This window comes from Microtus pennsylvanicus, chromosome 2, assembly GCF_037038515.1.
Source record: "Microtus pennsylvanicus isolate mMicPen1 chromosome 2, mMicPen1.hap1, whole genome shotgun sequence".
NCBI classification, from domain to species: domain Eukaryota; kingdom Metazoa; phylum Chordata; class Mammalia; order Rodentia; family Cricetidae; genus Microtus; species Microtus pennsylvanicus.
Window position 1 is genome coordinate 52,816,115 of NC_134580.1, and position 27,870 is coordinate 52,843,984.

Below are 27,870 nucleotides of genomic sequence, written 5' to 3' on the forward strand. Positions count from 1 at the left end.
GGGTCTATTAACTGACACAGAAATAAATACGTATTTTGGGATATTTAGTTACAAAGTGAAGAAAAGTCAGTCATCTGTGGTGATATGGACAGAAAAGGAGACTACGATGTTTAGGGAGCCCATTCATGTTTAATTTTAAAACTGTTGCTCACATAGAAGGTATGGGTAAGGTGGTGGTTCTCAAAGGTGAAGGCTGGGGATGCATGAGACAGAAGGAGAAAGAGTGGCGAACGGTTGCTAAGCTACTTTGAGATTAAGACTGAGATGTGCTGGTGTGATATTTCACATGACCATCTAAAGATGCTCACTCAAAACTGTACAGCTAACAAAGCTGGAAGTGAGGATATTGAAAATTTTCACTATGAAGAAGTGTTAAATATATTTTTTTCAGCTTGTAGGAACTTTATTTTCCTTCCACCTTTTTCATCTTTGCTCAGGTGTCTATGGAGGAGCTCAGGATCACTTAGTGGTGGCTCCAACCCACTCAGTTGCTGTAGGAGCTGCTGCCCAGTCCTCAGTGGCTGGCTGGGAACTCCAGCCTGCAGTAGGGAGCTGCTGCATGGGTACAGAGAGCACCTACACACTCAGTCACCTTGGGTGCTGGAGCGGTCCATTCACGCTGAAATTCCTCCTTGGTCACAACCTTTTGAGCAACAGCCTGCTCCTCCTTCTCAATCTCCTCCGGTTCTCTGTAGAAGTAAAGATCAGGCATAACCTCCCATGGGTGCTCACTGGAGATAGTGTCATGCATGCGGAGTACTTCCCTGGTCAGCATCCACCACATCAGACCGACTGAGTGAGCTCCTTTGTTGTTGCACGGGATGCCAATGTCCACATAACGAAGAGGTGAGTCTGTGTTACACAGGGCAACAGGGGCAGTTGACGTAAGACGCCTCTGTGAGGGGCTGGTGGTCAGCCCTGGGATCAGTCACCACTAGAAGTTGTGCCTCCCTGAAGGCTGTGTGGATCTGGCATGTGAAGGTGGTAGGAGTGAAACGGCCAACAATTGGAGAAGCTCCAGCCGCCTCAGGAAACTTCGGCACGGCTCGCTGCCCAGTGTTCCTGGAGGCGATGATGCTGACCTCAGCAGGGTTTTCAATGGCAGCAGTAGCCCTGGCTGCAGCTAACAGCTTCTCCCAGGTCCTCTTCAGATTTATGACGCAGATGCCATCACTTTTCCTTTTGTAGATGCACTGCTCCATCTGAAAGTCCAGGGTGGTGCCGCCTGCAGAAAGGAATTTCAGGACACACTCTTCCATGATCTTCAGGCTCTGGTTGTTGTGTGAATTTCCCTTTAAGTTATGGAGAGAATCAAGAACAAGGTGACCCTATGAATCTGCCTCAGGGCAGTGTGGGAAAAGCAGAAGGATAACTATATAAGGAGGTATACTTAATCTGTTTTAACCATTACACAATACACACATGAATTGAAACATCACTGGGAACACCCATTTCATTAACATGTGCAATTTTGGTGTTTTATGCTGGCTTCAAAACTACAGAAAAACAACGAAGCCAGACTTTGTTCCAGCTTCAGAGATCCTGTCCAAGGCTCTTACTACACATTTGACCCGCCTCTGAGTCTCAAACCCAGCCTCAGCTGGGATCCAAAGGAAGTTAGTAGGAGACTAACTTAGCCCAAATAATTCTTAGGCAATGGTGAAAGCTGGAGTCTAGAACATTCTAAGAAAACTTGTCTGAAGTAAAATTTTAATTAGCTACCATTTTTTTTTTGCTTTTGTCAAATCCTCCTCTGATGTTTGCCTTGTTATTCTGCAGTTTTAACTTTTCTACCAGCATTTAGATATTTCAACTCTAAACTCAAGAGACAGGCATAGACAGATGACTGCACCACAGTGATTTTGACATAAACTCATCAATGAAAGTGGATTCTCTCTTATGTTTAGAATAATTTTGGTTGGTAAAAACAGATTAAGTATACCTCCTTATATAGTTATCCTTCTGCATTTTACTGGGTGAGATGTTAGAATCTAATCAGCTAAACCTTCTAGTAATGGTTGTAGAGCGATTACTTTGGCAAATATTTTAAAGAGAATAAAATTTCATTTTCATTTATGTTTTACCTTGTCACGGGCACCAGAATACCTTGCTTAGCTTTGAACTGAACTAGATGGCACAATGTCTTTCCCTTAGTCAGGGCTGTGTTGAAAACACCCACACTGAGGTTGCCTGTGGGTCGAAAAGGCTTTTGAGGCTCGAGAAGTCAGCTTGGCCACTTCAGGTAAAATAAAATATCTATTTAAAGATCCAAGGAGCCCATCCCTTCTCTTCTGACTTCAAAGGTAAAAGGGACCACACAGTCCACACCAGAGAGACCAGAAGGCGTTTCTATTACGCCTCTGTCAGCGAGGATCCCAGGCATCCTCCATTCAAAACCCACACAGAAGGGGAAAGGTGGAACACAACTGTATGTTCTGATGTCATTCTGTTTGTGCTCCCAAAACAAAGGACTCCTTCTTTCCAGGAGAGAAGAACCTCCATGTTGGGTGTTCAGAGTTTAAGAATTGTAGTTGTGATGCTTCTATCGTGAAGAGTTAATTTCTTTACTTCTTGGCTTTCCCATTTGAAAAATAACCATTGGCGTAGGACCAATCAATTGAGAGAAGATAAGAAAAACAGTCCAAGGGCCAGGAGCATAGTGAGAGTTGTCCAAATTTTCTTTGAAAATATGAAGTGGAATAGAATTACAATGCATACTAACATCTCTCCATGTAGTCCAGTGTTTTTGCAGGATGTTTAATTTGTGTAAAAATTCAGATTACATTATGCTTAATGAATATGTTCATTCCTCATCTTACTTATTCTATTTTGTAGTTTTCTTTTGTAACTTTTAATTATGTCTTTTACCTGACTTCTAATTTAGCTAAAATTTAACAAACACACATACTAACAGAATATTTTCATGTTATGGTTTATTGTGGCATATTTATCTTTTTGCTTGCTCTCCTTTTGAAGGCTGGTAAAACATTTCACTGTAGTTACCAACTGAAGATATAACCGTTCTTTTGTAATTCTGTGAGGTTTCTGTAAACATAAAACAGGAACCTGAGACCAATAACAGAGATGAACATTCCTGGTTTCCTTTTCTTTAATTTTTCTTTTTTTTTGAGATTATAATTACAATATTTATCCCTTCCCCTTTCTTTGTCCAAACCCTTCCATATAACCCTCCTTGTTCTCTATAAAATTTCTGGCCTCTTTTTTCAATAATTTTTATTGTTTGCATAAATTCCTGTATCATGTTAGGTTCATTATGTTTTCCGGTTTGACCATTTGGTATTGGATAACCTGCTGTTGTGTTCTTTCGTCCTGCTCAGTATTCCTTAGTTGCCTTTGTGTGTGGGACGGAGGCCTCTTGGGCCTTTGGCTTTCTCTCCTGCCCACTTTAGCCAGCTTGTTGCTGATGTCCTTGTTCATCTCATGTCCAGGCAGTCGTGTTTGTTAGACTTTATGGATATAGCTTCTGGCTTCAGAGCCTCACAGAATACTCTGATCTTCTGACTCTCCCAGTCTTTCTTCACCACCTTAAGCAATGTTTCCCAAGCAGTAGTATTTGATAGATTTATCCCCTGAGATCCGGCTCCACAGTTTCGCATTTTGATTGGTTGTGGTTGTCGGTAGTGGTCTTCATCTGTTGTAAAGAGAAGTTTCCATGATGAGTAATCCTCCTCCTAAGAGACCTTGATGATGGTTATATATTATTTTGAGTACCTGGTTCTGAATATCCCGATTGTGTGATTTATCACGTGGCTTCAAACCCACAGTAACACTGTGGCAAAGGAAATTTGGGTTGGCTTGACACACAGGAGCAGTCTCTGATTGTTTTTCTTTTGTTGCTGGGTTCTGTGATAGCTGCCAACTAAACCATGTCTACCATGCCATAGAAGGTGATGTCTGTGCTTCCTTAAAGCTGTATATCCTAGCAACCAAGTCTGTATTTTATCACACTATCTTCAGTAATTAGGATCCAAAGCAGAGATAGTCACTTAACTGCTGTATCTGAAATCGGCCACAGTTGAGAGGGTCAGGAATAATCGTGTTCACTGGGGACTGAAAGAACTCTAAGCCATGTTCACAATTAAAAAATGTTCCGAAGCAAAGAAAAATAGTGGGAATAAAACTATAAAACAAAGAATTATTAAAATGTTTAATTCATTTAAAGCAAAGTCTGCTTTTTTGCTGGCCTCATTATCATTAAATTGTATTACTTTATTTTCTACTATCTATAGTTAAAAATGGCTGATCAATTTACTGAACTGTGTTGTTATAATACTATAATAGTACTAGTGACTAATGACTTCTCATTGTATCTGAAACATGGTGTTAAGCTGTTTTATTTATTAACAGATCAATCATAGAATGAAGTAACACTATTTAAATTTATAGATGTGACCCTAAGTCTTGAAGACATTTTGTAATCTTAAAAAAATAAATCAGTTAATCGGTAATGCTAGAGCCAGGATTTGATTGGTTCCAAGCTATCATTTAAAATTTTCTTCTTCTTTCCCTCCCTGATGGCCTCACTCTGCTTCATTGTCTATGGATTCATAGCCTACATATCTATCTGAGGTTCTTAAGGTAAGAAATCTTCAGACTTCATTTCCATAAGGTAAGAAATCTTCAGACTTCATTTCCATTTCTATCTTAAATATTTGAATGTATATGATAAAGCATTGTAGATGATATGCAGGTTTAAAAATAAAATGTGTGTGTTTCTTGCATGTATGTTTGTGCACCACATGTGTGCCTGGTGCCTGCCTAGGTCAGAAGAAGATGTTGCATGCCTGGGACTGGAGTTACAGATAGTTGTGAGCCACCACGTAGGTGCAAGGAATCAATCCCAGGTACTCTGGGAGAGTGACAAGTGCTTTTAGACACAGAGCCATCTTTTCAGTCCCCCCCCAACTTATATTTTATATACACCTTGTACAAGCCTGAAGGCTATTCTATACAATACTTTTGTTGTGCTTATTTGGGTTGAAACCTGTCACCCCAAGTATAAACCTTCCATTTGTGGTGCCACATTGGTGCTCAAGAAGGTTTGGAGTTCGGAGCATTTAGGATTTTCAGACTATGGAGCTCCAGCTTGCATTTATTTGAGTGTGTGCCTATGTGCACGTATGTCTCTGTATGTGCACATATATAGATTTCTGTATTTTGAGAATTCAGTGCTACTATCTATCTGGCAGTTTGAATGAGAAATGTCCCTCATGGGCTCAGGTACTTGAGCACTTGCCTCCCCTTGATGAAAGTCTCTGGAGGGTGTGGGTTTCCTAGGAGGTGGAGTAATTTACTGGGGTTAGGCTTTGCTAAAGTATAGCCTTCAAAATCCCTGCTCTGCTTCCTTTGTGCCAATAAATGTGACCCGCTGCGTTCTGCTGCCATGCCATGCCTTCTGTGCCATCTGGAACTATTAACCAAAATCAACCCTTTTTCCTTAAGTTGCAGTTGGCCGTGGTATTTTTATTACAGCAACAAAAAAGCAACTAATACTTTTAGAAGCTTCTCATTTTCTTTTCTTTAATGAAAGTTGAATGAATGCAGACAGCACACATCCGTAGCTGTGTGTTGGAAGACACACCCAAGAAAGAGCAAAATAAAGATGGATTCTGGACACAAAAAGATCATTCATATGTTCATTGCAGTTCATTTCCCAAGTGAAGCTTAAAATGCTCTCATAATTTGCCAAACTCAATTATCATTAGAACTTGAAGTCAATCCCTAATCATACCCTGCCTGCACTTTGATGAGTTCAAATAAAATCTGATTAAAAAATTCATCACATTAGAATTATTATAGATAGCGTAGAAGCATGATCAGATCCGCTCTCTCTTCTTCCTTGTGTTGAACTTCCCAACCTGGTCACAGATCTGCTGGGCAACAAACAGCTTCCCCGGCAGATGCTGTCAACACAAGAGAGCAGATGGTGTTTGAAGAGGCAGGGGCTGCATTGTCAACAAGCACAGGCAAGACCCTGGTTCCTCAGTCTCACCGGCCAGAGGTGTCTTCATTCTTTTTCTTCTTGGAGAAGATGGGGAGAGATGAGGGCAAGAGGCTATTATTCTAAACAAGCATACAACAGCAGCAGCAGCAGAAACTAACACTACAGGAAAACTAAGCTTTATGGATTTTCTACTCTGCATCCTTCTTGGGAATAAAATCACCTTCCCCCAGTAGAAAATAAAATGAAATGTGGGTGCTTATGCCAGATTCAGAAATTGACAGTTGTGTCTCTCATTGGAAAAGCCTTTGTGGTTGGCCATAAGCTGTCCAGGGCTAGACAGTCAGGGTTCCAAGGCTACCTCTTTATCCTTTCCACCTGAGAGTGGCACTCACATGGGAGTCTCATTTCCTTCATCTCTAGCGCTCAGAGTTGCTGTTGCTCTGATGATCAGTCATATGATAAACACGTTTGTAATTGTAATCAATCATCAGTCAATATCTATATGCTGGTATTAATGACAATAGTGTATCTCTGTAAGCCTCCGGCTAAACAAGGCTCAGCCAACACCTTTTAAATTCTGTTTTTGTGGAAAAAAAATTGATGCTGTTTTATTTAACCATTTTTAAGTACTGAATGTTAGCTTTTGTTATCTGTACCCCCAGTAAGTGAACTAAACGAATTTCTCGTTCAAAGTACCCTGTTGCTAAGGAGAACTGGATTCACACTGACTTCTTCTAACTTGGTCTAGTTGGCAGTACCCAGATGCAGTTACTCATCACACCGTGACTTTTCAGTTACTGGATCAGGCTTGTAGAATGAATACAGCATATTAAAAATAAGCACTAAAAAAAATCTTTGCAACTTGGGAACGTATTTCCTAAATAGGAAGCCCAATCTCAAAATATTTGTTCCAGTCAGGATATGTCTAAAATCCTGTCTGAACAATTTTATTGCTTCCAGGGATGCAAGAAAAAAAATTAAGAGAACATTTACCCTAGAGAACCTTTCAATATAGTAGGATAAAGGGGTGATAATAAACACTATAACCTTGCTACAATGTTGGTCATAAAGAATACATCTCTTGGCAAGATTTTCATAATTGTGTAAAATCCATGTATTCAAGGGAATTCTTAAATCACTTCAGATATTACTTATACTATCTAAGTTTTCCCATTTGGTTTAAATTTTTAGGGTTGAGAACTGTCACCTTCACTATAATACTTCCACATAGACTACTTTTATAGAATATGACACTCTAAAATACGTGTTGAGTTAAATTTATTATAAAAGATTTTATTTATGAGACCATTTTGGAAACAGGGAAACAACAGATTAAAAAAACCAGTAAATCAGCTGAAATCTTGGCTAATAAAGTTGAAATTAACTTATCAAACTAGGAAGGAAGTGAGTACAACCAATGAAATGATTCATCTGAGATAAAATATTCAACAAATGAAAATTATGAGGGTCTAGGGAATTGACTTGACTCTTTTCTTCCCCAGGCTTAGTCTGAAGCCATGTCAGCTTTGTGTTTGGGGTAGGACATGCATTTATCACGGAACTGTTGAGAGGCGGAACAATGGGAGTGGGCTGGTGATGTCAGGCTCCCTTTGGGAATGAGATTGCTTCATGAACGTTGAAGCGAAAACACTGGATTTTGGAAGAGAAGAGCCAAAAGAGAAAAGCAGCAACATTTCCCCTCAGGTTTCATGAGATGAAGGGGCTTCGATAAATCTAGGAACGGTCGGGTCCATAGTCTCTACACTCGAGGAGAATTCAGGCGAGAGCAGGTGATGGTCAAGCTCCTGAATGAACTTGGAGATGAGCCTTTTCAATTACGCTCTCATGACTCATGCTTCCTGCGTGGTGATAACATAGAGATATATATTGCAACATCCATTTTCATCATAGCTATCAGTGGGAAGCTCACATATGGAACACATTTTGATTGATCATCACATGCACCTCTGTAGTGCAGAATTATAAGCCATGTTGCGAAGATTCATTTTGAAGAGATAGATGAGATTTCTTTTCTGTTGGGTGAATGATTTCCTCCTAAATACTTTTGTAGCTATAATGACTGAAGACCTACCTGAGCATCATTTCATAAATGTTTGCAGGATATTTATAATGACTATTAGTATTGCTCATTTTATTCGTTTGTTTGTGGTAATTCATGCAAATCACCATAACACCAAGCTAAATATAATTGTTAGTTTAAAAAATAGTTCAAGGAGTATGTGTATATTAAGAAGTAAAATTGGCCATTAGAATGTATTTTATATATGAAAATACATAAAGGATAAAGCCAATCATTTTAATAATTTGAAAGTGTAGTGTGCTGTGGTGTTATTAACATGCACAAGATTGTGTAGTCTGCTAAACAATACCCTTCATGCCCTCTCTCCTAAGGCCCTGCTCACTTTCAATTTAATTCTCTTTTCTATGAATTCATCTATTACAGATATATAATATATATAATATAAGTAGACTCAAGCAATATGTTTTCCTTTCAAGTCTAGTTTACTTCATTTAGCATGCTATTTTCTATGATCATCCATGTTGTAGGATGTGTGAGAACTATGTAGGATGTTTTCACTTCAGTTTCTTATGATGAATAATTATAGACTTTCATTTGCCCGAGAAAGCAAGCTTGAAGTATGGCTGTTCATAATGAAGTCATTTAAAGGATTAAGAAAGAGGGGATCAGAGAGATAAGTGGTCAGATTATATTAATTGTTACCGGATTCGCAATGCCTGATTTCGGTTGCTAATACTCCAAGTCACATCTCCGTCAACTTCCACATCCTATTCCAACTCATTTCCTCTTAGACACTCTTGACATTCCTTTCTTTTTGCTTTGTACATGTCCATATCACAAATTCATTTTCTCTTAGATATTTAGTCTACCATCAGGATTCGGAACTACCAAATTACTAGTGGTGATAATCGTATGCTGCTCATCTAGGGAAATGTTTAGCTAAAAAAGAAACTGGCATACACTAGCATTTATCTTTAGAAAATCTCACATAGAATATCCCCTTAAATTCTTTGAATCAGTGGGTGTCCCCATCATGGTCTTGACCCCTTTGCTCATATTCTCACTCCTCCCACTCTTCAACCTTGGGAGCTCAGTCCAGTGCTCTGCTGCGGGCCTGCCCGTCTCCATCAGTTGCTAGATGAAGGTTCTATGGTGATATTTAAGATATTCATCAGTGTGACCACAGGGTAAGGTCTGTTTAGTCACCCTCTTCTTTATTGCTTAGGGTCTTAGCTGGGGTCATCATTGTGGATTCCTGGGAATTTCTTTAGAGCCAGGTTTCTTGCTAACCCCATAATGACTCCCAATCAAGATATCTCTTTCCTTGCTCTCATCTCTGTTCTTCCTCCATCTCAACTATCCCATCCCTCAAGTTCTCCTCATTCCTCGCCTTCTCCACTCCTCTTCTCCTTGTACCCTCCCTTCTCCCCCCAACCCTATGTTCCCAATTTTGTCAGGTGATCTTGCCTATTTCGACTTTCCAGATGAATCTACATATATTTTTCTTAGGGTTCACCTTGTTACTTAGCTTCTCTAGGATCATGAGCTATAGCCACAATATCCTTTGTTTATAGCTAGTATCCACTTATGAGTGAGTACATACCATATTCATCTTTTTGGGTCTGGGTTAACTCACTCAGGATGGTATTTTCTAGTTCTAATCTGAGCTAATGGGAGCTCACCAACACTAGCAGGACTGGAAAGAACGATCATGAGACTGAACTAGTCCCTCTGAATGTGGCTGACAGTTGCATGGCTGGGGCAGACTGAGGGGCCACTGGCAGTGGCACCATGATTTATCCCAGCTGCTTGTGCTGGCTTTTTTTGTGAGCCTGTTCTTTTTGTAGGGATGCCTTGCTCAGCCTAGATGTAGTGGGAAGGTCTTTGGACCTTCCCCAGGTCAGTGTGCCTTGCCCTCATTGGGGAATGAATAGGAATTGGGGGGATGGGTGGAAGGAATGGGTGGAGAAGAAGGAATGGGAACTTGAATTGTATAATAGAAAAAAGATAGTTTTTTTCTTTTTTAAAAAACATAAAAATAAATAAATTCTTTGAATCGTCTCAACTGGTGCCACAGTATAACTTTTAAAACGTATTTTAAAGGACATTGACAGACATTTAATATAACTTACTTATAGTCTTATCTGCTTCAAATACAGCAAAATTCTAAATCTTCAGGAAGAAATGCTTTATAATTCTGTCTTAAAGAAAAATAAATGTAATACACATTCATTTATATGACTGAGCCATTTGCTTTGGACTTCTTGGAGAAAGATACATCTAGTTGGTTTTGGATCCCAGAAGACATTTCTTACCTTAAAATGATACCTAGTTATCACCCTCTTGTAACATTTCCACATTTCCCTATAACTGTTATAATTCAGAAATGGGCCAAACTTGAAAAGTAAAAGTAAAATAAACAAACTAAGATTGACAAAAATTATTGCAGATGCTTCCAGAGTAATTGTGAATAATTCTAAAGCTATGACCAATGAGCTCAAAAGACAAAACAACAAAGCCAAAGCAATCAAGCAAGCAAGAAAGAAAGTAAGAATACCATGTTGTCTCGTATCTCACTGAGCCCCGTCGTCTGGCTTATTTTACTTAGTGCACTGCCTCCTGAGTTAGTACCTCTTCGGTTACATTCATTTGTTCAACTATGTCTAAGTCTTTTAAGAAAGGTAGGTATGGATGGCGAATGTGAGTTTTCTGAATGGGCTTCCAGTGGCATAATTCCGTGGCAATAACTGACTTCCTTGTAGGAACACAAAGAAAGGGAAGAAAAAGTTATGCCTCTCTGTTTCCACATTTGACACATTCTGTTGTTCAGGAGGTTAAAGAGGCAATGAGGCCCTGAGTTTTTCTGAACCATTGGTAATGAGACATCTGCCTCCCAACAGAGTTTAAGAAGAGTCCTATCTATGCAAAAGACCTTGTGGAAATCAAGTCCTAAGTGAAGACAGAAAGGGATAAATTTTTTTTCAAAAAACCTAAAATGTGACATTCACCTCCCAATTGATTCAGTGAAGTAAAATGAGTAATTCCTCAAGGATGCAGAGATTAGTCTTATGTACCTTCTCCCAAACTGCAGAGGACAGAGTGGAGAACACAGAATAACATACATGTGGCCAGCAAAGTGAAAATCAGGGCAGGAATACAGGGCCGGTTTGAGGAAAACACAGTATGGGCATATCTAAAATCCTCAATTAAAAACAAAAGAAACACAAATGTTTTATTTTTTAAATAAAGGGGGGAAAAACACCAGAGTTGATCAAAATAGTGACAATAAAACATTCTTAACCAAAAAAAGTCAAGGAATAAAAATAATTCTTAATTAAAGAATTTGACACATTTTACTTTGTTTGGGATAAAAGTAAGAAAAGAAGCCACATTGAAATAATATTATATTAAAACTTTTCAAAATATCTTGATAAAGGAGAATTACTGTAGTCAGTGGGATAATACACATAGAAAGGAGGGAATTTTGTCTGATTTTAGACATTTTCTCCATAACGCTAACAGCTACAGAGCCATGAAGCAATGCTACTTTGTTGTACTTTAGAACAGAAAAGACAAAATAAGGTATCTGAGTCTCCATGCAAGAAGGTTGTTTTTCTTCAGTCTTGTTAGGCTGCGAATAAGATCACATTAGCAATCTAAGCTAAAATGTTGCTTACTCCTGCAGTTTAGGTGACTGACAAAGAGCCAGATTTTAAAAAAAAAGAGAGAGAGAGAGAAACTCAAAGAATAAAAAAACGAATAAACATTAAATTAGCTGAAACTCAGCATTCCAGATAATTGTATGTAGTGCTACAATTATAAAAATGATAACAATGGTTACTTTTGAATGATTTCTAATATTGATAGCATTCCAATAAAATTTTGATCCTAAAACTTTATATCCTATAACAAAGATTGGGAGATGGCAGGATATGGGACAGGCAGTACAACTACACGGAGGAATTCCCTAGAAACCTGTTCAGATCTGCTTCTGTCATTCAGGAAATGAACATTAAAATCGATTTCTGCAAATCTAAAGTAATAAGAAAAAAAGAAATCTAAAGGAAAAATGACACGTATACATACAAATAAATACAAGTGTGTTTATAGATTCTTGGATAAACAGAAAACTGTCACAGGTTTTTGAAGGATGCATGCTCACGGGGGAAAAAAGAAACACGTGAAACGCTACAGTGGAGAGCTGAATGGTGAGACCTTTCTTTTTCCTTAAACTTCAGTGCTTTCTCAATTTATTGAGGAGCATTCATTATACTTACACTCACAAAACTCAACACACATTGCTGAATGTGTTTGAATGGAGATTCCAGGCAAAGGGCTGGGGGGTTAATTTTGGTGGAGGGCATGAACTAGGTATAGCTTGACCTGAGAGATTGGGCCCAGCTGGGCCCGTCTGGAACAACAACAAGAAAGCTGGGAAAGGCAGAAATGGGCTTCAGCAATGCCCACAGGGCTGCAGACAGTTCAGAAGTTTCAGGGACAGGCCACATTGAAGATTTTGATTTTGATACTCAAAAATGCCTTGTAAACAAGAAGATCAATGAAAATGCAAAATGAGATTTTTGTTTGGAAAGCGTCGTTCTGCTGGGGCATGTGGATGCACACCTGCCATCCATCCAGAGGTTAGGAGGTAGACGAGGAGCCTTGTGAATTTCAAGTTCTGCCCAAGCCTGAGCTGTGCAGTAAGACCATGCATCAAAAAAAAAAAAATGAATGAGCAAACTAATAAACAAAAGATCACCATCCACTTTCATACTTCGTTCAGAAACGCCAGGCTCATTTGTGTGAGAATACTGGGCACCTCTATCTCAACCATGTAGATATTATTTAAATGTGACTTTAAAATCAGACAGCAGAGTATTAAATAAATGGTGACAACTCCAGAAAACTAATGACTTAATGAACGTGTGTGTGTGTGCTGCTTGTGTTTGATCATGCCTGTAGTAAAGTGAGTGAGAAGACAGATAAGATCAAACAGAGGATAAGACATTAGCTGTATATAAAATACTTGGATAGTAAATATCTTCCTTTTCTACAGAACTCTTTATTCTCCCTACCCACAGATCTCCATGCTCTCATTACCTTCCTTGCTTCTCATTGCAGAAATATTGGTTCTATCTGCCTTAGAGTGTAGGGCGATTCTAATTGGTCATATTAATAAAAACCTGGAGTCAGATATTGATCGAGGGTGATAGCTGAAAGATCAGAGAAGCAGAGCAGCCAGCAGCTAATGCTTACCTCTATGAAATCCTCAGAACCAAGGGAGCAAGATCCTTTCTCTCTGAATCCTTAGACTGAATGTACTGAGATCCTGTCTCCACTATGTTATAATCCTGTTTCTATCTCCCTAGTACTGGGATTAAAGGCATGAGCCTCCACCAACTGTCTGCTTCTCTATTAGTCTGATTCAATCTCACGTAGCTCAGGGTGGCCTTGAAATCCTGTTCTTTCCTGAGCGTCCTCCCAAGTGCTGGGCTTAACAGAGTGTGTCACTGCTGCCTGGCTTCCAAGATTACCTAGTGGATAGCTCCACTGCCTGAAATACAGGCAAGCTTTGTTTGTCAGAAACAAACAAAATTTCACATAAGAGCTCTGTAGACTTCATGCATTCGGCCTGATTGCAGAGAAGAGTCCTATTTTAACAACAACCCGTTATGTAAAAAACAAAACAGTGGGATGGCCTAGCTCGGTGGCTGAAATGGGAGAAATAAGATGATTCACAGCTCTCAAGTCTTTTAGACATTTTGCTTTCATTCTGGTATATTTAAGGTTCCAGGGTATTATTTTTAGAGGTCGAGCATTTATGAGATCATAAGGGATCACTTTCTATATCTTCCTCTTTGGGGTTTCCTTTCTTCAACTCTGGTTCTAAAATAGAAAAGTAAATTGCATGTCCGTGTATAAATTATAGCCAAGTTCCACCAAGACCCATTCCCAACACTGCCAGCATGGCCACGCGGTGCCCTGGCACAATCAGTTATCTCTCCATCAAAAAGCAACTTAGCCCCAGAGGAGCGAGATCTGGAAAGTTTAGCTTTTCAATCCCCTCATATGTTTTGCTTTAGTTTAATATGTTTGTCTGGATACTTTGACACCATGGTGATAGGCATCACAGAAATAAATAGAAAGAGACAGAAAAGAACTAAAAAATAAAGATGAAAACTTGGGGGACTAGGAGTGGCGCTTCTAATTGAGCATTCTTTTTTCTTTCAGAAGTCAGCTAGGGGGGCTTTAAGAGCGACTGTGTGTCGGACAAGCTGGTGAATAATTATTCTAAGAGTGCTACTTTGCTGACGCTGGACTATCGGAGCTCATTAGGATGCTGAGAGTATTTAATTCTAAGAAGTGGTGCTTTAGCTTCTGTCTGCTGCACATTCCTCACAGCCCAGCTTAGCTTGGCATTAACTTCCACTCTATCTGTTAGTGTGGCATGGACAACAGGGAAGGACCAGAGTCAGAAAGACTGGAGTTTGTTTGGATTCTGCCACCATCCCGTATGGCTTATGATATTAATCATCCATAAGGCTCACTTTTCTCATCTTTAATATGTTCATATTAATGCCTACCTCAATTATTTGTGGCAGATAAAAATACCAAACTAAAGTTTCTACCGGGGTGCCCAATATGTAGGTGCTTAAAAAAATGTTTGTCTCATTTCTTATTATCCTTAAAATGTAAATCATTTGGCTTTGTTTAATAAAATGAATGCCGAAGAAGAAGAAATGAAACAGCCAGACTACTTTGTGCCTGTTGAATTTTACAAATGTTAGAACCACTGCAGTTTGTTTCCCTATCTCCTCTTCCTCCAAGATCCAAACCAAGGCCAAGGCTCGTTTCAATGCATGAAAGTTCAGGCCAAAAATCGTCTCATTGCATCCTACCAGTATTGCCTGTATACATCTGTATGAAAACATCTAATTAGAACCAATAAAATATGATAAGTTATCTTGAAGGAGGGCAGTAATAAAAGGTCAGAAATAAAGAGAAATATGATGCTATCCAATAAAACAAAATCAAGCAAAAATGCCCAGGGAGCTTCCAGCAAAAGCGTTCCAGCTATCATTTGAGGTTGGGACTGGACATACTTTTCACCTTCATGTTAAACATGCGCTCTAGACTGTATGTATTATTTGCTTTTATGGTTATGGAAAGATCCAATAACATTTTAATTATTTTCTCATTACTCTGTCTCTAAGCAGCTTTGAATCCCTGCAGATGGGTAAGTAATGGATTTATTCTTCTTTGTTCTTAGCCTATTGACGTTCACACTGGTCATCACATGAAGGAGGCCTTGGAGTATTTCAATGGGGTTAAAAGCCCTTGAGAGTCCAGTGTGCTTGTTGTCTCTCTCTCCTACCTCTCTCTCTGAAACAGTTTATCAAATAACGCAAGGATTATTCTTTTGTCTGTTCTTATCACAAAAAGTTAAATTTGAGTTAATAAACTATATATTTCTTGGAAAAGAATGATATTGCAAAATTGGAATTAGTTGTTTTCTGAGTTTTTATAAATACTATGCTTATTTTTCATTCAGGATACAAAAAAACCAATTTTGAATCCAGGAGTGCACATAAGCAATTTTCACTGTTCTATCCTCCATATTAGCATCTCTAGAGCATTATATAATATTGTATATCCTAATCTTTTTGTTGAGAAAGCAAACGAATTTTAATTCTCTGTTTTAACTTTGCACATAAACCTAAGTGCTCAGATATCATGCCCTCTTATTCCTAATCAAAACAAACTTCTCCAAGTAATTGGTGGGAACAGCATTCAGCCTAATGGAATGCTGGAAAAGTTTGTTCTGTAAGCTTGGGCTGGTGCCGTCAGCCCCAGGGTAGAAGTTGCCTATTCCAGAATGAAGAGGCATGCAGCCATACAGATTCCTGGTACTGTCCAAAACCAGACTGAATGCATAATGACAACAGTTTGCATCTTTGTATGAGTTTAAGCTGTTTTCTAAACATTTGGAAAATTCCCTGGGTTGAGAAAGGAGAATCCAATTTAAGAGGACGCCGTCCATCAGTTGGTCAGCCTCTACGTGCTGAGTGCCTACACTGTGATTTGTGTATAGCTCTCAGGGATGTGGAGGCTGTCAGACAACAAGGGAAAAGGCCAAGTTCCTACTCAAAGCCACTTAGAAAACTGATTGAGAAACCAGAATGAACATCCATAAAAAATTAGGGAATAATTAAATGCTAATGGAAGGCTGCTGACTGTGAGTGTAATAGAAATTCTTAGGAGAAAAGGAATGTGTGCAGAAAGCCTCGGGAAGGGTTTCTTAGAAGAGATATAAGCTGTAGCCTTCAGAAGAAATTTGGAGGAGGAGGTGAATCACAGGCCAACTAAGCAATTTGCTCAGCTCTTAAGCTACTTTCTACATAAGCAGAGGGACTAGGGTCATTCACAGAAGGACACAGTATAAATAAAGGTGGAATTGTCAGCTGTAACTGGACTGTTTGGATTAGATGTTGCAAAAGAAAATTACTAAAAATGTGAGTAGCGAATAACCTACTATGAGTTAGACTTGAAAAAAAATCTGGCATCTCTGGAGGGAGGGATAAAGATAGTTTGATGTTTGTCATTTAAATACTTCTTTAGAAGGTGGAGAAAATGACAAGTTCTCTAGAAGGCAGGGACTATGTATTCCCAGTTGGATATCAAAGGCCTGGTTTTGAGGGGACCAAAAGACTTCAGTGGTATTACTAGTATATTTTTAATAGTATGGGTTTATTTTTAACATCTGGTTCTGAACTTCATATGTGTTTGGCCCTTGGTATATAACATAACTTGCTTAACAGTAGGTTCCTTATTAGTTCTGGTATACAGGGTCATAAGATGATCCTTAATGACTTTTCCTTCATCTTTTTCCCCTCTGCTGAGCATCATCAGAACTTACAAATAGGATGAAATGTTACTTTATGATTCCATTATGTTTCCTGGCAATGGGATTTTAAAAATGTATTATTATTGGTCACTTGACCTTGAATTATTCTAAATGGGAGAATTTATATTAATGGACCTGATCTAATCACTTGTGCTACAAAACATAGGACCAAAGGTTAGAGTTGAAGGATACTGAAAGATTCAAATGTGAGATATTCTCTTGCTGACTTGGAACCTCGAAAGCTAAAGCTTCAAGAAAAAGAAGAAGAAATGGCAAGAATACCCTGGTGGGATCACAGCTCTGGCTAACCTCTTGGTTGTCATTGAGGTGGCACATAGATACACTGTGCTAAAGTCTAATCCAAAATCAATTGGTTACTCCTATTAGAGCCGTAACGCTGTTCCACAAGTGGGCTTATCTTGTCTAGGAGGTAGGTGATGTAGTATTCAGGGCCCACAGCTGAGTAAGACTGTTGACATGTTTGCTAGGATAGATACCGCTTTAAGTCGCTGTTTATACTGTAAATTGTTACTCAGAAAGGAATGCCAATATACTATTGAACACAGATAATGAAAATATGTCAGCTATTTTGAGGAAATTAAACATGAACACCAGTAAATGAAATATAATATGCAGAATGCAATGTGTTAATGTACTGCTTGAGATGCAGTAAATGTACAATAGATATTACCTACTTCAACTTTTCTTTTCAATGAATTTATGTGCAACAAAATTAGTTAAGTATTAGTGAAATATCTTCTAATTAATGTTAGAGTTCTCAATAAAATGAGGGATAATAGTATTAAGAAGTGATAACTATGTTTCTATGTGTCAGTAGATAATCTACAGGATAGATCGATGGATTTACCTGTTCATGTTACTCAAATAGTACCACAATTATTCTGTGGGGGTGTGAACAAATACCTATTTACCTTGGACAGGGTACTAAGGAAAGACAAAAGAAAGAATTCTTCTATAGTCTACTTGGTAAGCCATTTATTTGCTGAGGTTGCTGGAGGAACATGGATGGAAGATTGATTATAGGGGAGCAGGTGATTCAAAGAGAGCTACGTCACCAAAAAGTCCTTGGGTAGTGACTTAGGACAGTTACATCCTTGAAACTCTTTGCTCGAGTGGCCAGTAGCTCAGACACTCTCAGTCTCCATCCCCCAGAAAGTATTCAGTTCTTTTACAGCCTTGAGTAGCATCCTTGTCATTCTTGTAGCTTCTTGAGTTTCATGAGCTTCCTGAACCTCTTAAGTTTCTTAGCTTTCTGTGTCTTACAAGCCCTTTCTCTCTCTCTAAGGAAGAAAAGTTTCAATTTGGAGAAAATAGTTCAGTGTAGAGTGTATGCATAGTATGCCTAGAGAATTCTAACTTCCAAACCAGCAAAAACAACAGAAGAGGAGAGAGAGAGAGGAGAGAGGAAAGAGGAGGTGGAAGGAGAGATAGGGTGAAGGAGGGATGGAGAGGGGGAGAGAGAGAACAATGAAAATGTTTGGTACAGCAGGGTAGATAGGGATAATACTTTAAATTTTATGTAATCTGCACCTGGTCTCCACAAAGTTCTTCATCTGGGAGAGTGTACGAAGATGATTACACATCTCCATGCATGTGATACCTTTCACTGTTCAACCCTACCCAAAGGGACGTAGCAATGGACTCATAAAATTTCCCGTTGTACTTGCTGCATATATTGGCTATCTGGTCCTGATGGGTTCTGTACCAGTTCTGAGACCCGTGCCTCTCCATTAGCCACAGCAGGTTTCTATGAGATCTTTGGGCAGGATGAGCACTTTTATCTGCAGAATGCTTCCTTATGGGTGAAACTGCACACAGGGAGATGAGGCAGCCCCACGTGTCGTTGATTTAGTCTTTTTCACCTGAAGCACTTTGACATGGGCTCCCTCTTTTACCCCTTTGGTGAAGAGTTGTTCAAAGTTTTCCAGAGGCTCAAAACGCTCAATATGGCTTCCCCTAGGAAGAAAAGATGCATATAAATCTTGCCACACTTGATTGTGAGTAACCGAAACAAGCCATGCTGTTTTCCTTTCCTGCTGTTTTATTTATTTATTTATTTATTTATTTATTTATTTATTTATTTATTTATTTATTTGTAAATCTTCCCTGTTCCTATCAAGAGCTTTAGTATCCTTAGAACCCATGTGAATCATTCAGAGTTACCAGGGTCTCATCTCCTATCTCATAAATATCACCTCAAATTATGGGTCTTAGCAAAGACACCATGATCCCTGATGAATTAAGTTCATCTTTTTAGACATTTCTATGAATGTGATTTTATTAAGTCGAGTAAGCCAGTGTCAATCACTGTTTCCTTCATTCCCATTGCTCTCAGTAATTTTAATTCTTCCACTGCTGTCTTCTGATCCCTAATCCTTATGGAGACTTCTATCAGATACAGTTAGCTGCCCATAATGGTGCATCTGAGCCGACCATCCAGGGGTAGACATCTGCCACATTGAATCCAGCTGTACAGCTTTTGTCTCAAGAAAAGATGAACATTCACATTGCTCAATTTCTCCCCTTGTAGTTCACATAACTTTCTCCCATCCGCCCTGTATCAGACAGCCTCATAATCCAGGCTGTGAGAAGGTCTTTTATTTCTTCCCTACAAGCTTTTCCCAATTCGAGCTGCCCAGATGCAGAGTATTTCCTGATTAGCAGAGTTGCTTGTACTCAACCATTATTAACATCTGCACCGGAATGCTGAATCATGGATTTTTCTCTTCCAAAGGGAATCTTTTCCATTCTTCCTCACTGTTTGATTATTCCCATGGGTTTCAAGGTTTTGGATCCAAAGAGTAGTCTTTTAGCACAGACCTAATTTGTGCTCTTTTTTATTTGCACCTGGTCACTTATAGAACAGCAAGCCAACACCTCCAGCTCCTCTTCCCTTTCCTCTACTTTCTCTGCTAAACCCCCCGGAGGTTAATGCACAGGTCAACGCCCACACTTACTTCCCCCTACCACAGTTTGCCCCCATGCGGAATTCTTTCCTGGCAGAGAGTTCAGCCTTCATTGCATATATTATCAATCATAACAATGGGCACACAAGTGCTGCCATAGTATCCTTACAACCCTGACTCTTATCTTCTAAAGACTAATTTCAGGGGCCGAAAATAGTTTCTAGTCCATCAGTAATTTTGGGGACATTTCCATACTCATGAGGTAGACTCTGTGCACCAAGGAGTCCATGCCATCCCATACAGTGTCGAGGAGGGCACTTGTGATTCTCTACAAGGTACTACAGGCAGCTTAGCTTTGGTTTCAGATCTCAATACCAGCACATAGAGTTTGCAACTGCCCTTACAGCAAGCAGACACACTTCCCCATACCACGGGAAGGAAGGGGGACATATTGGTATTGCTCCTACGTGTGGTCCACTCTCAGACAGATGAACCTCTGTTGGATGTCTTATCATCCATTTTGGTTGCCATGCAGTGGCTTCTTTCCAACCTTCTTTTTGGTTCCGTTGGTTCCTAAGACAGTGACTATTGTGTTGTGTGGTTTTTCCTGGGGAGATATGGACAAACATAAATTCATCTTAGACAGGGCAATAATGAAAGAATACAGAAACTATTCCAATAATGCCTAGCCTGGTAAACAGATGAGTTTATTGGGGTTATCCATGTGAACATGCAAACCCCAAAGGTAGGTGCATCACCAAAAAGCTCACCTATCATGAGTGACAACTTATGAGGCTGTGTCTCTAGAGCTTCTTGCCTTGCTTCTTGGTAGCTCTAGCACTGAGTTTCCATTTCCTCAATAGTCATTTACTGCTTATGGAACCTTGGAGAGGCCTTGCGAGTCTTATAATTCTCTGAACTTCCTGAATAGGTTTTGTAAATTTTCTAGAATCTCCTAACTCTATTATTGTGCTAAGTCTCATGAACCTACTGCCTCCCACAGAAAGGCAATGTTTCAATTTGTAAGAAATATATATAACAAACAGTTCCACCTGGTAGACTCTACCTAAGAGCCTTATTCAGAACAACTGAGTACAAGCCTAATTCGGTGAAAAGTCCACAGCCATAGCCCTAATCCATTTGGGATCAGCAGCAATCAATCCCTAAAACGGGGTGTTAATATAAGATGCTAACACACAACATTAACAATCTTATATATGCCAGGTGACGTCTCTAGGGATGATATCCATATATTGAGAAGCTGAAAAATATTAACTGACACAATGCAGGCATTGTGTATAGCCATTATGTCTACACCGGGAAAGTGTTCATTGGAAGTAGTTGGTGGAGACTTCCATCTCTAACCAGTTTTTTGTCTTGCCCTCTCCCAAGAATAGAGTGGGCAGACAGAGACAGCAAAGAGTACAAATGAGAGGCACTTTTGGCAACATGGAATTTACAAGCTTTAAAGGGGACAAAAGGACTCAAAAAGTTGCCACACTGAATTTAAATTTGAACTTTGAGTAGCGGTAGGATGCTAGCAGAAAGCCCAGAGAGCTCTGAGAAGTGTTACAGCACCAGAAATGGTCACAGCAGAAAAAGTTTGGTGGTGGTGGGGGCTTTTGGCTCCTAGTCAAGAGCAGATCTTTCCAGAGCAGGTCTGCGGGTTAACAGTAGCAGATTCCAAAGTCCGGCACTAGGTCTCTGAAAGCTTGGGTCTTGAAAGCTGGAAACATCTACAGGGATGAGTTACCTTGTGCAGGCCCTCTGAGCATGAAGTCTTAGAGACTGAGGGAGGAAGGAATCCTTTTCCCTGCCTTTGCTGGTAAGATCATGAAGTTGGGCTCCCCTGAGCTCACTACCTGGGAGGAGCACAGGGAGCTTCCAATGAGACCATTCTCTCGTTGCTACTCCCCCTTCCAGCCTGGAAGGCAGTATTCCTTATCTAATGAGCAAGGTCTCTGGAAGCTGGAACCCTAAGTCTTCAGGCTTCTTCCTCTAAGGACAGGAGTCCCTGGAGTGTGGGCTCCCTGCTGGAGTTGGGCGCTGGAAGCTGGTAATAGGGAGCTGAGCTCTGAAGCCGTCTTTTTTTCTTTCTCTGCTAGGCTCCAACAGCAGCTCTGGAGTTGCAGCCCCAGAATATCCGAATGTATAGAGTTGCCAGCTGCTTCCTGATTGGCTGGGTGCGGTACTCAAATAATGTGAAGAAATAGAATCAATCAGGAAAGAGCTGTCAAGCGTGGTTGAGGGGGCACAGGGAAAAAAACACTCAACTCCCCAAAAGCTTCCAGAAGTTCAGTCAAGTCCACCGGTCTCTGTCTCCATAGGGCTTGTGAGACACGTGAAAAAGTTTCTGCTCATCCCTGGTTCCTACAGCCCCTTCGCAGCAGGCAGCCTGCTGATCTTGTTTCCTTGCCTAGGGCATGGGAAGGGTTAATGCTGACACTAATGGCTATCAGAAGCCTGCTCCCTGCTCTTTAGGCTCGAGGATGCTTGGTTGTCAGAAAGCTCTCTACAGGACCTCTCTATTCCCAACCCATTCAGCGTTCAGTGACAATGAGTCCCCATTCTGTGTCAGCTACTCTGTGCATGATTGATGCTCAGGATAGACCTCCACTACCGTTAGGAGAAAAATTAAATGAAGTCAACAATAACAACACGTGGATGTAAGCACAGCTACAGGTGCACAGGCTTGAGACTACAGGTGTAGAAAGACAGAGGATATACCCTTGACTCAGTTTCACCTGGACGCAGAAAACCAAGTGTTGCCTGAACTTGAATTCAGCTCAAGTCTATAGAAATTCCTTTGACTACATTGGAGGCCAAGGCATCTCAGGCTGAGCTGGCATTAGTGACAATGGTAATTTAGAAAATTTTGGTACCAAATAGCTCAAGTTTCAAGGGTCAGTCATCAGTGGAGACATGGAAGAGGTCGTCTTTGTCTTTATTATATTTTAAATATACTTCAGACAAATTAAAATTCTTTATTTTCCTTGAAAAGTCTCACAGTATGGTGACAGTCCATAATGGTTTAGAGAAAGAAAAAACTAAAAGCAGGAACACCAGTTAGGGTGACACTGTTGTAAGCCAGGACAAAAAGAACGGGTCGCAGCAAGAGCATTCTGGTGGTAATGGAAAAAAAGAAGATAATTCAATGAATTACTTAGAATCCGAACCAAATGGAGTTAGTAATGGATTAGTTGTGCGTGTGGAAGGCATGGGAATATTAATATGACTTTGCATTTGTAAGTTGATTTACTCTGTAGATAACGGTGCTATTTACTGAGGTAGATAATACAAGGAAAAAAGAAGCCTCCAAGACAGCCATGCTGGCTTTAGAGACTCCATGAGACAACCAGAGAGATGTCTATGAAAACATTTAAACATATTCATTTGGAATATACCTGGAATCAGCTGTATACATTCAGGACTTCAACACAAATTTAACTTTCTTTATCCTGCACCAATTCCTTTCCTCCATTCATTTTTTAAAAAAAAGTATTTAGCTTCTTTTTCAGGCAGCCCCCCTTTTCCTCAGAGTCTTCATCACTTGGAGGACACAGGTGCTACTCCAGTCTCTAGGAGTGAGGCTAAGTAAATCTGGACAAACCTGCCCCCTCCCAAGACTGGCCTGCCATCTACTTGTCTCTTCCCTTCTCTTCCCCTTCCTTTTCTCTTTGGTAGCATCCTTTTGTTCTCTCATCATTTCTCCTGTTTTTTCTCATACTTACAATCTATGAAGTCCTAACTGGCAGAGGGCTTTGTGGAACTCTTTGAATCGTCTGATATTTATCTTATTTTCTAATTAGCAAGTTCGCTTGCCACAATTTCATACATAGACTGTATATATTCACAGCAGTCATGGAAATGGGCCATCAAGATGGCTCAGCAGAATGTATTTCCCGGAGGCCACAAACGGGAAGGAGAGAAACAGCTTTGCAAAGTTGTTGTCTGGCCCGTACAGAAATGGAATGGCACACGGTCCCCAACACACAAACATGTACAACAATAATAAGCATTTTAAAAATTTAAAAAGAAAACATACAAGTCCTAGTTTAAAGCGAATGACAATTTATGACTTGCAGCAATAGCAGTAGTCAGAGTGCCATCGTAGGGTGACTTTTAAGATTGGTTTATAGCATTTATTAACCCAGTGGATTGCATTACATGTGTAGAAACTTAAATTTAGGGAATCTGAATCTTTTATTATTGGGTAATAATCATACCTTTGCTCCAGAACTGGGGTAGGGGGTAGGGGATGCATCATGTTTTTCAGGCCTATAGATACAAACAACTTTTTTATTCAAAAATTTCTGCCCCAAAGCTACTATTCTTTAGCTAAATGTTAGTTTCAAACAAGAAGTTACTAGGTAATTCACAAGCTATGGCAATCTTGGAGAAAGTTTGAACATGAAGTCTCAGCTAGACACTGGGGAGAGCATGCTGAGCATATACAACATTTGAGAAATAAGTCATGATTTTTGAAGTGTTTTAAGGGAATATAGAGAAGAATCTATTGGGAAAACTGAGAAGAGGCAGCCAACACGGAAGGAGGAAACCCAGAAACCAGAGGAATGTTCTATAAGGAAAGAATGGTCAGCAATGTCACAACACTATCCAGGTCAACAAGGATGCTTCGGCAATAAAAAGAGAGGGAGGAAGGGTGGGGAAGGAGGGAAGGAGCAAGGGGTTGACCTCATGAAGCAGGGTCCACAATGTTTTGAGTTGAGATAGGAGGAAGCAGAGGTACTGAGAGCACATATTCTGTTCAACCAGGGAGGTGAGTGGAGAGGAAGGCACAATAGTGGGAAAGGTGACAAAGTGCAGTTTAGGTTCTTTCCAGAGTGTCCCGAGGCTTTTGGTGAAAGAATGCTATTGCTGAAAGCACACAAGGCTCTCAGTGTCTTGTATATGGATGAGTAACAAGCTACTCAATCAAGGCAAGCATATGTTCCTGACTCCCCAGCATTCAGGTGCAGAATAAGAATATGGGGAAGAACGAAGAAGCCATTCTTCATTTGGATGGGGTGCAGGTTGTGGAATCCTGTGATCTGTGGCATGAAACTGACTTGTATTTAAACACAAATTCCATAAGCTACTTCGTGCGGTGGGATCCTTAGCCTCAACCTGAGTTTTTTTCAGCTCTCAAAAGAGCCAGTGATAAATATATTCAGTGGGTTGTTAAGAGCATGCGAAGTTCTTAGTAGAGGGCTTGCTTCATTAACAATAATTATTCTTAAAAGATGAGGCCTCATTTAAAAATTACGTTGAGGGCAGGAACTAAGGCCTCAGGAGAATCACTTATATCAGTTTATGTGGAGGTAGCTGGGCCAGTAGAGGACTTTAGATGTAATTCCTGCACTGCCCTCTTTCCGGAGAAGCACAGAGAGGAAGGGAAGATCTTACCAGTGGCCTTCTGCATATCAGTACCACCCCAGGCATTCTTGTAAGCCTGTTTTTGCTGTGAATAATTTTGGCTTTCACATTTACAATAAAATTACCATTTTAGATGGCTTAAAACTCATTAGACAAACTCTAGTTTTACTCACCCCAGATAAATCACTCTTTATTCAGAAATGACAGCGATGTCTCTACTACCAAAATGCAAGAGTTGTGCAGGTATTGCAGGTGTTAAGCGTTCTCAGCATCCCATAGCGGCTCTTACAGAGGTGCACATGTGGACTGGGAGCCAAATGACAATTTAGGGTTCCACATGGGCCCCGATTTGCATTTTATTATTTAACATATAAAGTAATTATATTAAATTGGAGTTAAATGAATTGTTTGGGGGCATTTATGCTATCTCATTGAAAGGCATACTGTGAACCCTGTAGAAAACTGGTGTGGATCCACAGCTTGGGTCATGAATGCAACTTCAATGTGGTCCTTGCCTAGCTGCTAATTAAACTAAGAAGAAAATTGGAGGCTTTAAAACTTTTAATTTACAAGCTTCCAGATATAATTGTTGTTATTGTACTACCAAAATCTGATTCAGCAGTTTGCATTTTGAAACCTCTTAATCTCATTGTTGTAATTAATTTTGTAAATCAAAAGGTCTGTGGTTGGCTAGATGCATTATCTGTTTGTTTTGCTTAACATAACAGTGGCCTCGTTGTCTTTGTGATTAAATCATTTTCATTTTGGTACGATTTTTCCCTGAGATGAATTATTAATTTACTTATGTCAGTAACTTTGTCCAAATATGATTTAGACTTTGAAAGTTCAATGTTTGACACTCTTGCCAGCCTTAATTTAGTCTCCCATATTTCTGCCTTGTAATTTTTTTTTTTTTGCATGATGGAATTAGAATTTGAGTGGTCTTACGCTGTACTGAGTTATTTGTGAGAATTCTCTTATGCATCCATCTGAACACGCCTTTCCTCCTGGCCACCATTTCATTAGAGAGAAAGCACAATTTAGATATTGGCAGGCTTGGCGTTGTCCCAGGCTGATTGTTGCCTCAGAATATATGTGGCTTTGAGCTGGTTTCATAGACGTTAAGTTATGAGAGAAAGAAGATAGTTTAGTTTTTACCTGAGGGAAATGCCATGGCAACCGCAAGAACCCCAGAGGATGTGGAGATGTTTGGGAAGAGCAATGAGAGGAACTCCTAATCCAACACTTTCATCGTCTCCTTTTCAAGTTTAGTGAAGTGGCACGCAGAGAAAGCCAGCTGCCTCCTCATGTGCACAATTCATGAAGTAAGAGCCGTTGGTGCCCCTGAGCTCCAAATCCAGTGCAAGCATCACTACACCAAAGAAACGTTTGAAATGTCTAAGGTTATATTTGAATTACAGCGCAGTCTCTGAGAACAAGTTGGGGTGTAGCTATCATACGTCACCAAGAATTATTTTTGTCGGGTTTCCAGCTCTATCACTGAGTGTCTAGAAACACTGACTTTTTCTATCCCTTATTTTGGGTGTTTACTGTCACTTAGAATTAGCCCATGGTGTATAAAGACACGATCAACAGAGTGTTTAATAAACTAATAGTCGGTGCAATTAAATCAGGATGACGTCTTTATTGGGTTTTTAAAAATCCCATTAATGTGATTGAAGTTTTAAATAATCTTCTAAAAACTTAGTTCATTTCCTAATTACGAAGACAGCTTTTGACAAAAATGCACTGCCCTCGAGGCTCGTCAGAACCTATACTGCAGAGATCTTTTCAGAATGATGAAAGCAGTGAGGTAGCCTGTCCCAGATTCCAGGATGACTCTTTCCCAATGACTGAGGTTGATATCATCTTCCTTAGAAACCTAAATCTCTAACATGACTCCATTTAAATTACTCACGATGCCTGCCCTGCTCTATTTGAGCATAACTTGCTTTAAATATAGCAAATAAGTGGCAGAAAGTTAAACACCAGGAGATATTTAAACGACAACACCAATGGAACTATGCATTATTCAGCACCAAGACGAGCTGGTGTGTGCATCAAGACAGGTCACTGCCCCTGGGTGACAGCCCTCTCACTCACACAGAGCTGGTTCCTAATAATGAAGTCAGGTTTGCCCAAGTAATTTGCATCCTGGATTGGGAACAGGAGCCCACGCTCTGCTTTCCGCATAAAGCACATTGTGCTGACTTGATCCCCTGCACAGGGCATGTGCGGATTAATCCTGCTGCCCCCACATCTGCATATTCAAAGATGGCTTTTTTCTGAGAATTCCCCTTATGACAGAGATGACAAAGATATATCCCGTTTGGTTCCAAAAGTCTGACCCCTCTACTGTGGCAGTGGGAATGGATCAGGGCATTGTGTCTATTAGTTCCCCTCTCACACCTGAACTGCCCTCCCTCAGCTGAGAGTACGGACCTTCTTCAAGATGGATAGCTAGGGATGTTGGTGCTGCTAAGCTGTAATGTTTCCAATAAGAACCCACAGTGTTCAGTGGCTCCTTCCAGTGCTAACTGATGGAGTAGCATGTGCTTACCACTCTTAGGAGCCCCCCCCTTTTTTTTATCACAATACCAGCTAGGATGATTAAGACAATCGCTGCCAGTAGCTTTTTGAATTTCAGAGTTACAAG

At 40.0% G+C, this 27,870-nt stretch overlaps 1 pseudogene; it reads right to left on the reverse strand.

Annotated features, from left to right (window-relative positions):
* Window positions 1-459: 459 nt before the first annotated feature.
* Window positions 460-27,446, reverse strand: LOC142844216 (small ribosomal subunit protein uS2 pseudogene; annotated as a pseudogene).
* Between the last annotated feature and the right edge of the window lie 424 nt (window positions 27,447-27,870).